This window comes from Giraffa tippelskirchi, chromosome 1 (assembly GCF_054371585.1).
Source record: "Giraffa tippelskirchi isolate mGirTip1 chromosome 1, T2T-mGirTip1v1.2.pri, whole genome shotgun sequence".
NCBI classification, from domain to species: Eukaryota; Metazoa; Chordata; class Mammalia; order Artiodactyla; family Giraffidae; genus Giraffa; species Giraffa tippelskirchi.
In genome coordinates, this window is record NC_137275.1 from 5,003,119 (window position 1) to 5,014,800 (window position 11,682).

General features: G+C 41.9%; 1 long non-coding RNA gene across 1 annotated transcript; it reads left to right on the top strand.

Annotated features, from left to right (window-relative positions):
- Positions 1 to 2,702: 2,702 nt before the first annotated feature.
- Positions 2,703 to 11,100, top strand: LOC145521219 (uncharacterized). Its single transcript, XR_014065242.1, has 3 exons — positions 2,703 to 2,762; positions 3,085 to 3,246; positions 10,179 to 11,100. It is a non-coding gene; the product is annotated as an uncharacterized LOC145521219 (long non-coding RNA).
- Positions 11,101 to 11,682: the final 582 nt, after the last annotated feature.

Here is an 11,682-nt window from a genome sequence, read left to right on the forward strand (position 1 = left end):
AGAAGGAAATGGCAACCCACTCCAGTATCCTTGCCTGGAAAATCTCATGGACGCAGGAGCCTGGTGGGCTGCAGTCCATGGGGTCGCAAAGAGTTGGGCACGACTGAGCAACTAACACTTACTTCCTCAAGACTTGCTTTCCGCCATTCCACTTTTCAGCTCGATGTGGTTAAAGGGGCTTACAAGAAATATCTTTGCTGTTCAAGTTTTGTTCTCTTGTCTTCTGCTATGTGACTTTCTTTCTTCTGTGTGTGGGCATAAAATGCCTTGGAATCATAGAAAGCACTTCTTCTGAAATGAAAGATGGTAATGGTTACATGTAAGGAAATAGTTGTGAATAGAGCACAAGACAAGCATGCTTTCATTTCCTCTACCCCAGCTTGCTCAGGCTGCCACTCCTCTGGAAGAACCTACAACTGGTTCCAATTCTAATTCTGCTTTCCTGGCTTCCCAACTGTCAAGAGGGACTACAACAAATCGCTCTTTCTCCAGTTCCAGAATGTCAACGTGGCGAATCCTCAGCTACTGCTCCCAATCTGTCCACAGGTATGTCAAAGCTCTGTAAGCCTGTTATTACTGTGTTCTTGAGCCATTTGTCCCACTGTAATAATAGCAAAACTCTGAACAATTGAATAGAACCATAGAATTTACAAAGTGCTTTCTAGGGGCTCGGGATTAATCTTTATTTTTACAGAAGACGAAGCTAGGTTCAAGAGATAAAGTGACTGGCCTAAGATCATATATCCGGTAAGTAGGGGAGGTTTTCCTGATTTTCTGACTAAATTCAGTCTCTTTCTCAGTGCTTTCAACTTCCCATCTGCCAACTACAGTTCACCATCCACCTTTTTTTGTCCTTTAAATCATTTCTTTCTTGATGTGTCTGAGCAAGTGAAGGGATCTTAATAATTGCTACCATTCACTGACTGTTAACTATGGACACATGTTTCACGTACATCGTTTCATTTTATCTTCCCAGCTCAGTGGGGCAGGAACTATTACCAGAGGAGGTGAATATAGTCAAAGAGGTCACGTATTCCATCAGAGTTCACACTGTGGCAGATCGGACTCCAAAACCTGTGCACATTTGGCTATACTGCCATGCCACTCAAAGAGGGCTTGCTCTCCATGGGACTTTCATGGTTTGGCAATGTTTTCCTGTGGCACACTATTGAATATGGCTGTTCATTAAGCCAGGAATGAAATCTTTGAGAATTCCAGACAAATAATGCTGCTGACCCCAGCCAGATGAAAATACCCCCACGTGGATGGCAGCTAGAATGCAGATCTCTTTCATGGTATAGCGGGTGGACCTAGGTACTGCACTAAACAGGAGAGAAATATGTAATTTGACAAATACTTGCACATTGTTTATTTTTCCCAACTGCAACTCCAAGTGATGTATTAAGAAACAGGGGGCTGGTTGTCATATCTCTGTACACACGTCTGTAGATTTTGTGATTGCTATGTTTTTCATAGTAAAATGGTGAAGGACAGGGAAGCCGGCATGCTGCAGTCCAGGAGGTTTCAAAGGGGTGGACATGACTGAGCAAGGACAGGGAAGCCTGGCTTGCTACAGTCACTGGGTCTCAAAGAGCTGGACATGGCTGAGCACCTGAACAATAGCAACAAATGCTTAAATCTTAGGAGCAAATTAAAAAAAAAACTTTTTATTTTATCTTGGAGTATAGTCGATTAACAATGTTGTGATAGTTTCGGGTGCACAGCAGAGGGACTCTGCCAGACACACACATGTATTCATTCTCCTCCAAATCCCCTCCCATCCAGGCTGCCACACAGCAGTGAGTAGAGTTCCCTGTGCTACACAGTAGGACCTTCTGGGTTAGCCATTTTAAATACAGTAGAGTGTACATGTCCATTCCAAACTCCCTAACTTAGGGGCATATTTTTGTAGCTTCATGGGGCTATAAGTTGCCAGAAGAATCATTTAATTCATCTCTTACATTTTTGATAATAAGGAAAGTAAAATGCAGGAAAGCTAGATGAGTTGCTCGAAGTCTTTAAGCAAGTATTGGTCATGTTTTCCTGTGGTATATGGATGGTTGGTGGGATGCCTTTCTGCTGTGTGCTAAAAACTATTGTAGAGACTGGGAACATAGTCAGGAATAAGACAGACCCAGGCCCTGCCCTCAGAGAGCTTAGGGTTGAGCAGGCAGAGGTTAGGGGCTTTGCTCTGGCATCATTCTATAATCACCTAAGTATATTACTCATTTATATGTATAGTCAAAGCTATGGTTTTTCCAGTAGTCATGTGTGGATGTGAGAATTGGACCATAAAGAAGGCTAAAGGCCAAAGAATTGATACTTTCGAGCTGTGGTGCTTAAGAAGACTCTTGAGAGTACCTTGGACTGCAAGGAGATCCAACCAATCCATCCATCCTAAAGAAAATCAACCCTAAATATTCATTGGAAGGACTGATGCTGAAGCTGAAGCTCCAGCACTTTGGCCACATGATGAAAGAGCTGGCTCGTTGGAAAAAGACTCTGATGCTGGGAAAGATGCAAGGCAAAAGGAGAAAAGGATGGCAGAGGATGGGATGGTTGGATAGCATCACCAACTCAATGGACATGAATTTGAGCAAACTCCGGGAGACAGTGAAGGACAGGGGAGCCTGGTGTGCTGCAGTCCATGTGGTCACAAAGAGTCTGACATGGCTTAGTGACTGAGCAACAACAACTCATTTGGGAACTATGCCTGTGCCTTTTCTCCCTCATCCCCCACCCCCCAACAAATCCTTGCCTGGGTAAGTACCCCCACATTCCTACAATACAGCACAAGGAATGTCAGTTCCATGCCCACTAATCCTAGCTAGAGTTTCCTCCTTTTAATTTGATCAACTTGGGTGAGACAAGAGCCAGATCTTGAAGGGTGCTCTTCACATAGCTCCAGGCTAAAAGTGGTTCTGGGGGTACCTGCCACTTTCTCCTTGCCTTCTTTTCCCTTAGAGCTTAATTTCAGGGCTAGTCTTCTGGATTAGCAAGGGATACGAAAGGAAAGGGGTCACAACATCCTTTGAAGGCTCCACTTCCCCCTCCTTCCTCATCTGCCTGTCTTCTCTCTTTCAGGACTATTTCATTCTCTGGTGGTCCCAGGAGGCCATGTTGTTCTTCGGGGGTCCCGGATAGAGATGAGAGCTCCCCCTAAAGGTTAAAGAGAGGAAGGCAGGATGTGGTCAAAAGTACATATCAGCAGACATTGAAGAAAATCTCCAGAAATAAGATTGCTCAGTCAGTTTTTCAAGTTGTTCATTTATATGATGTTATTATATAGCCTCAGGAGAACACCAAAAAGAAACCAAACAAAAGCAAAGTTAAAAAAAATAACACCTTGGAACTCTAGAGTCCATGAACATTTATTTTCTTAAGAAAGTTTCTCCTCTCTGGCTCCTGACTCTGGAGAACTTGATTTGCCATCAATATTTTAAATAAAAATAAAGTAGTTCTTAAAAAATGAAGATCACTTAAAACATAGTGCTACTTGAATGTCAAGAAGCCATTATGTTTAATAGCATTTTTTAAACTATTAAAGCTGAGTGGTTACTTTTTATTTTGCATTTAGTCACTCATGGGAGACATTTATTTAGTCTTATGTGCTACAAATAGTGATGCTGTTAGTAGAGAAGATTCTCATTTTGAATAATGGTCTCATTTATATAATATCTCTTAGTGTAATATATTCATACCTTACAGAGGAATGAAAATGCACAAACTGTTAAGAGAGTGAAAATACTGTGAAGCTTATGCCCTTAAAGCTATAGAATTGTGAAATCCAGAAATGTCATAAATATTTGGAGTTGGTTGAATGGTATAGAGACACATAGACAGAGATATATATTTTTTAACCTACCTATGGGGAAAGGGACAACATCAAAAACAAAGAAAGCAATGTTCAACTGTTGTTTCAGGAAGTTTAGGATGCAGTCAGTACCCCCTATCCACTTCCACATTATGATCCAAAAGAACAAGAACTGAAAGGAAAAATACGGAGTATAAATGCGATACTTTTAAAACCCTAAACCTCACTTTAGGAAGCAAATTTAAATTGCCATCTTGGCTCATGTGGATAGATTGGTAGTTGTTTTTCAATGAAAGACAGTGATTCTGTACAAAATTTGTACCTTTTTCTTTTAATTATTCAGTCTCCTGTCAACCAGTTTCTTGTGAACCAGAAAAAACTGCAGATTCTGGACAAAAATGGCATTACCTTTTGGATGTACATTTTTCTCCAAGGACCAATCGAAATGTGGGAAGGACTGAAAACACAGCAGAGGGCACAGATGTGTGTTGTAAGGAGCTAAAAAATTAAAGAAGTCTCTCAGTCATAGCCCAACTCTTTGCGACCCCACAGACTGCAGCCTACCAGGCTTCTCCGTCCATGGGATTTTCCAGGCAAGAGTATTGGAGTGGGTTGCCATTTCCTTCTCCAGGGGATCTTCCAAACCCAAGGATCGAACCCAGGTCTCCCGCATTGCAGGCAGACACTTTACCCTCTGAGCCACCAGGGAAGCTAATTGTTACATAATTCCTATGAAGATGGCATCCCACCCATGAGCACTGGGAACAAGTTGTTATGCCGGGTTCCCTGTCCTGGCTGGTTCTCATGTGAGTTGTCACCTTTATGAAAATAGCAACCTCATATTGGGTACCTATTGTATGTCAGGCATTATGTTCCATTCGTTCTTGTTGTTCAGCTACTAAGTCGTGTCTGACTCTTTGCAACCCTATGGACTGTAGCCCGCCAGGCTCCTCTGTCCATGGAATTTTCCAGGCAAGAATAACTGGAGTGTGATGAGAACCAAAAACATCTCAAGACATGGCCAAATGTCCTGTGGGTGATGCAGGCAAGCTAAATCCCCTTCCTTCCCTCCAATGAGAACCACTAGGATATACGTAGAGATACCCGTCAGACGTTAGAAAGCAGAGACATCACTTTGTCAACAAAGATCTGTGTAGTCAAACCTATGATGTTTCCAGGAGTCATGCACAGAAATGAGAGTTGAACCATAAAAGAAGGCTGAGAGCCAAAGAATTGATCCTTTCAAATTGTGATGCTGGAGAAGACTGTTGAGAGTCCTTTAAATGCAAGGAGATCAAACCAGTCAATCCCAAAGGAGATCAACGCTGAATAGTCATTGAAAGGACTGACGGTGAAGCTGAAGCTCCAGTACTTTGGCCACCTGATGCAGAGAGTCCACTCATTGAAAAAGACCCTGATGCTGGGAAAGATTGAGGGCAGGAGGAGAAGGGGGCAAAAGAGGATGAGGTGGTTGGAAGGCATCACTGACTCAATGGACATGAGTTTGAGCAAACTCCAGGAGATGGTGAAGGACAGGGGATCCTGGAGGTGTGGAAACTGGACTAGCAAAGAAAAATTATAGACAAGAAAAATTACCTTGTTTATTTTCCCTACAGCTCTCTGAGGGTCAGAGAGAGTCAGCAAATTGCTCAAGGTCACACAGCTAATGAGTGGTCAGGTGTACAATCATTGTGTTCTCTAATACAAAATAAATGGGCAATGAATGACATTTTCTAAATGTTTCTGTTATTCTTCAATGGCAGAATCACCACGGGTCAACATGGCCCTAGGACCCAAGTAGATGTGTTGTGTGTGTGCTAGTCACTCAGTCGTGTCTGACTCTTTGTGACCCTCTGGACAGTAGCCTGCCAGGGTCCTCTTTCCATGGACTTCTCCAGGTAGGAATACTGGAGTGGTTTGCCATACCCTTCTCCAGGGGATCTTCCTTATCCAGGGATCGAACCTGGGTCTCCTGAGTTGGCAGGCAGATTCTTTACCGTCTGAGCCACCAGAGAAGCCCAAGTGGATTTGTTAACCCTTTAGGGAAATAGAGTGGAGATATCTACTGGTTTAATTTAAAATATATTCCTTCACAATTATAGTATCATAAGTGGTCGAATGATATATTTAAAATAATACTACTTTAGGGACTTCTCTGGTGGCCCAGTGGTAAAAACTCCAAGCTCCCAATGCAGGGAGGGAAAGCAAGTTCAATCCATGGTTGGGAAAGTAAGACCCCCCATGCTGTGTAGCACAGCCAAAAAAAAAAAAAAAAGAAATGAAATAATAACAGAAACTAAAATAATAAAATAATGCTACGATAGTATTAACACCTTCTTTTGAGTCATGATGAGTTAAATGGAATTCTTTGCTCACTTAGGAGAGCAGCTACGATGATGAAACTGTTTCAGTGGGAGAATGTGCTCTGAATGCTAACTCAGCTTCCCAGCGAACTTCTGGAGTGCAGTCCTTTTCTAAGCTGGAGGCTGCCTGTATTATGAAACTGACATTGGACTTTGAGGTTATTCATTTCTTCTAGGAGACCTGAAGTATTTGTTCCAAGTTTCAACCTGCTGGTGGAATTGCTAATAATAATGAAATCTGCACAAGTTTCCACATTACAAACCGGAAAATGACCCACGTCTAAGAATATAGGAAACACTGGAAATGTGCACCCTGAAGCTAGAGAGATTCGCCTGTCACAAGCCATCTATATTCCCGTCTTTAATCACAGATCTTTGTTAATCATATCTGGACAGGTTATAAGTCACTGTATCTTAAGAGATTTCAACTCAGTATTGAGCTCACAGTTGATTTACTTGCATTAGGTGGTAGGGAAACAGGATTGTTTTCACTTCGTTTTAAAACTGCCCGAATCTGTGAAAGCCGAGATCTCCGTTCTCTCGAGGGACAGCATTTTGATGTGTCTTTAGAAATGTGGTGCTTCCTGCAAAATGTTCTTACCTGCCTCTCACATACATCTTCAACAATTTAACAAATTCCCTTTAAATAGGCTGCCATCTATTTCTTAACTTTTAAGCTACTCTTTTGTGTAAGTTGATGTTAATTATTAAGGGGAATCCCATTACTTTAGTCAAAGTTTAACCTGATCAAGGGGCCTCTGGTGAGTTACTCTCTTCAGGATATCATGCGAAAATATCTATTTTAAACAAAGCTAAGAGTACTACTGTAGTAATTTTTACTTTTACAAACCAGTACCTTTGGAAGCACAGTTCTATCAAGAGTGTTCAAGAACTGCAGAAAACAGCTGCACAGAATCTTGAGAGAAATAGATTTTGCGTTCTATAATTTTTGCACTGTTTAAGAACTGCACTGAAGGAATTTGAAATCAAGATGATTGACATCACTAAGCTTTTTTTCACGCTGCACACATGGTCTTTTTTAAAAAGAGTACTCTGCACGCAAAACATAATTGCTCTCTGCTTCTGCAAAGGTTTCCCTTCAATAGAATTGCATTTTCTTGATGTAACTGATTAAAATAAATTAAATGAGCCACTCACTTATTTTTCCAGTTTGCAAACTTTGAAATTTTTCACAGGGTTTTTATACAGGCATCCATTGTGCCAAGTCTATATACTATTTAGTAAAGTGTATTTAAGTGCACCTTTCAAAAGCTAGATAGCAACGCTCTCAATAAAGAGAAAAGATGACAAAATGCCTAGCCCAGGACCGTCAAGCCTCTGCGCCTTGGCCATCAAGCAGGTGACGTCTCAAGTCAGCCAGTTCTTCTCTGCTCTGTCTAGGTCTATTGTAAGATGGGCGCTGCCTTGGGTGAAATGTTGGATTTCTGCCGTCATCATCTGGTAAAAGGTGATGCATGTGTGCGTGTTCAATCTTGTCTGACTCTTTTTTACCCTGTGGGCAGTAACCCACCAGGCTCCTCTGTCCATGGGACTTCCTCCACGAGAATACTGGAGTGGGTTGACGTTTCCTTCTGCAGGGGATCTTCCCAACTCAGGGATGGAACCTGCATCTCCTGCACTGGCAGATGGACTCACTGAGTCACCTGGGAAGCCCTTGGTAAAGATGCTGTGCTGTGCTTAGTCACTCAGTCATGTCTGACTCTTTGCGACTCCATGGGCTGTAGCCTGCCAGGCTTTTCTGTCCCTGAGGATTCTCCACAAAAGAATTCTGGAGTGGGCTGTCATGTCCTCCTCCAAGGGATCTTCCCAACCTAGGGACTGAACCCAAGTCTCCCACATTGCAAGTGGATTCTTCACCATCTGAGCCACCAGGGAAGCCCAAGAATATTGGTGTGGGTAGCCTATCCTTTCTCCAGGGGATCTTCCCGACCCAGGAATCGAACCAGGGTCTCCTGCATTGTAGCCAGATTCTTTACCAGCTGAGCTACCAGGGAAGCCCTGGTAAAGAGAAGGGGAAAGCAAAGGCTTTTCAAATCTTCTAAGGCTACTTTCCAGGTTTCCATGATCATCAACTTTAAAAAAAAAAAAAAAAGAGAGAGAGATACATGCACACACACACACTACCTTATGTTACATTATCTGTTACATAGATTGCTGTTGTTGTTGTTCAGTGGCTCAGTTGTGTCCGACTCTTGGCGATCTGATTGACTGCAGCACGCCAGGCTCCCCAGTTCTTCACCATCTCCCAGAGTTTGCTCAAACTCGTCCATTGAGCCAGTGACGCCATCCAACCATCTCATCCTCTGTCCCCTTCTCCTCCTGCCTTCAATTTCCCAGCATCAGGGTCTTTTCCAATGAGTCAGTTCTTCACATCAAGTGGCCAAAGTATTGGAGCTTCAGCTTCAGCATCAGTCCTTCCAATGATTATTCAGGATTGATTTCCTTTAGGATTGACTGGTTGGATCTCCTTGCAGTCCAAGGTACTCTCTAGTTTTCTCCAACACCACAGCTCAAAACATCAATTCTTTGGCACTCAGCCTTCTTTATGGTCCAACTCTCACATTCATGACTACTGGAAAAATCATAGCTTTGATTATATGGACCTATGTCAGCAAAGGAATGTCTTGTTTTTTAATATGTCTTTTAGGTTTGTCATAGCTTTTCTTCCAAGGGACAAGTGTCTTTTAATTTTGTGGCTGCAGTCACCATCTGCAGTGATTTTGGAGCCCAAGAGAATAAAGTCTGTCACAGTTTCTATCATTTCCCCATCTATTAGCCATGAATTGATGGGATCAGATGCCATGATCTTAGTTTTTTGAATGTTGAGCTTTAAGCCAGCTTTTTCACTCTCCTCCTTCACTTTCATCAAGAGTCTCTTTAGTTCCTCTTTGCTTTCTGCCATAAGGGTAGTGTCATCTGCATATCTGAGGTTATTGATATTTCTCCCAGCAATCTTGATTCCAGCTTGTGCTTCATCCAGCCCAGTGTTTCTCATGATGTACTCTGCATATAAGTTAAATAAGCATGGTGACAATACACAGCCTTGACGTACTCCTTTCCCAATTTGGAACCAGTCTGTTATTCCGTGTCCGGTTCTAACTGTGGTTTCCTGATGTGCATACAGATTTCTCGGGAAGCAAGTAAAGTGGTCTGGTATTCCCATCTCTTTAAGTATTTTCCACAGTTTGTTGTGATCCACTCAGCCATAGGCTTTAGCATAGTCAATGAAGCAGAAGTAGATGTTTTTCTGGAATTCTCTTGCTTTTTCTATGATCCAACGGATGTTGGCAATTACATAGATACTGCATCATAATACAGGAGTAATTCTATTCTATGTATACGTGTGTGTTACAAAGTCGGGGGCTTCCCTGGTGGTTCAGCGGTAAAGAACCTGCCTGCCAATGCAGGAGGCTCAGGTTCCAATCCCTGGGTCAGGAAGATCCCCTGAAAGAAGAAATGGGAACCCACTCCAGTATTCGTGTCTGGGAAATCCCATGGAAAAAGGAGCCTGGTGGACTACAATCCATGAGGTGGCAAAAGAGTTGGAAGCAATTTAGAGACTAAACAACAACAGTTACAATTGCTTTATGACTTGTTATAAAGAAACCACAACTAAGCTTTCTCATGATCTATGCCATTTAGGAACGCATGTATGATTTGGTGGTAAATCTATGTCACTTGAACTACAGAAAATGCATCTGAGTTTAGAAAAATGCTGTGAAAAAACTGCCACTTGGCTTCACGTAACTTACTGAGTATCTGGCAGTTGTTTTAAAAAAAAGTTTCTGAATTGAGCCATCTAGGGACTTATGGAGTGACTCTGAACCAGAATAAGAAGAGAAAGCAGTATAGAGTAGCAGAAGTATGGGGAATTATCTACGCATTTTCAGTCTTCCTTCTAAATTAGACATCTCATTGGGTCTATTGTCACCAGGTGTCATAAACCTTAAATATGTGATTTAGTTTTTTTTTTTTTTCAGAGAAATTCGGGGAGAGTTAAGGAGAACTGGCAAGTCAAGACTTTAAGCATTCCGATCAGGTTTCCTCCAGGGTCCAGCTGCTGAAAGAATGTCTTATGGAAAAATTTCCAGTCTCTCGGTGGGGAGCATTTTGCATGAACCGACTCCCAGGAGAAAATGTTATTCCATAGAACAAAGCCCAGGCAGTGACTTATATTAAACTGCCTGGGATGGGGGAGGGGAAGCCTTGACCTGGAGGGAGTGGAATGGTAGGGACACAATTTACTTGCTAAAAACTGACTATGGCTCTCTGGGAAATGAAAAAATCCCTCTGAAGTCTCTGTGTTTCCCTGTGATGCTTTTATATAAAAAGTATTTGCAACGTGTTATAAGGATTTTCTAGGATGAAATGAAGATTCTCCGTCAAGGGAAGAAAAACCAAGACTGTCTTGTAAAAAAGAGGAACGGAACTGTCTTTCTCACCTAGTTATAGTATCAACCTTAATTGATAGGCTGGACATGGCTAATTTCATCATGCTGTTTACTGCTCACCACTAGAAACAAGACTTAAAAACCATGCTGACTTTAAAGGGGAGCCATTTCTTGCTTGGATTTGCATGATTTCAATATGACGCAACCTAAAAATGGATTCTTTTCACATTTGCTGAAACAACTTGAATCTCAAACGCCTTTCTTTTCCACCAAAGTTAGAGACGCACAGACCATCACTGCCCTGATGTTTCCTATTGTTGAGAGGCAGCTTTCTCGATGGAATGATACAGCTCTGCCATTCGATACTTTTAATTATCTTTTTTATTATGGCAACATGCACGGGGTCCTACACTTCCGAGGATTTATTGATAAGGGCATCTTCCACTTGTATTGTCTCATTTTCTTGCTGTTTTTGTAATGGTTTCTAACTAATAAAATGTTATCTCGTTCATTTTGTTTATGTATAATAAATCAGAAGCTTTTTCTCTTCTTCTGCTATGCAGATATGGGTGTGTGCGAGCAGGGGAGATTGTCTCCGTGTGTTAAACCGATGACGTCTTTTGCATACAAATAGAAATTAGTACAAGAGCATTTCATTAAGGAGAATATCGCTGTTTCTGTATGACCTAGGGAAAATTAATATTCTAAATATAAGGTCATGTGACTTGGGTTTTTTGCCTCTTTCCAGCAACTGAAGCTGTGAAGAGATGTCTGGAATGAAGCCTAGATTTCTTCTCTGTTCCTGTGAGCCATATTATTTCCTTGACGAAGGAAATAGATATGATGAAGAAAACAACAACAACAACAAAAGTGCGTGTAGATTTTAGGCAGCTCTTAAATCCCTGGCTGTTGTATTCATTCAAAAGATATTTATTAAACCCATGGAATGTGTTAGACACCTGTGTTAGGTGCTAGTGAACAACAGACATGGTCCCTGACCCCACAGAGCTTATATTTTTATGGGGCCATAGATCCCACGCGAATGATTTCATCACTGGGTATGTAATTTGAACTGTGATAAGGGTTGGGGAGG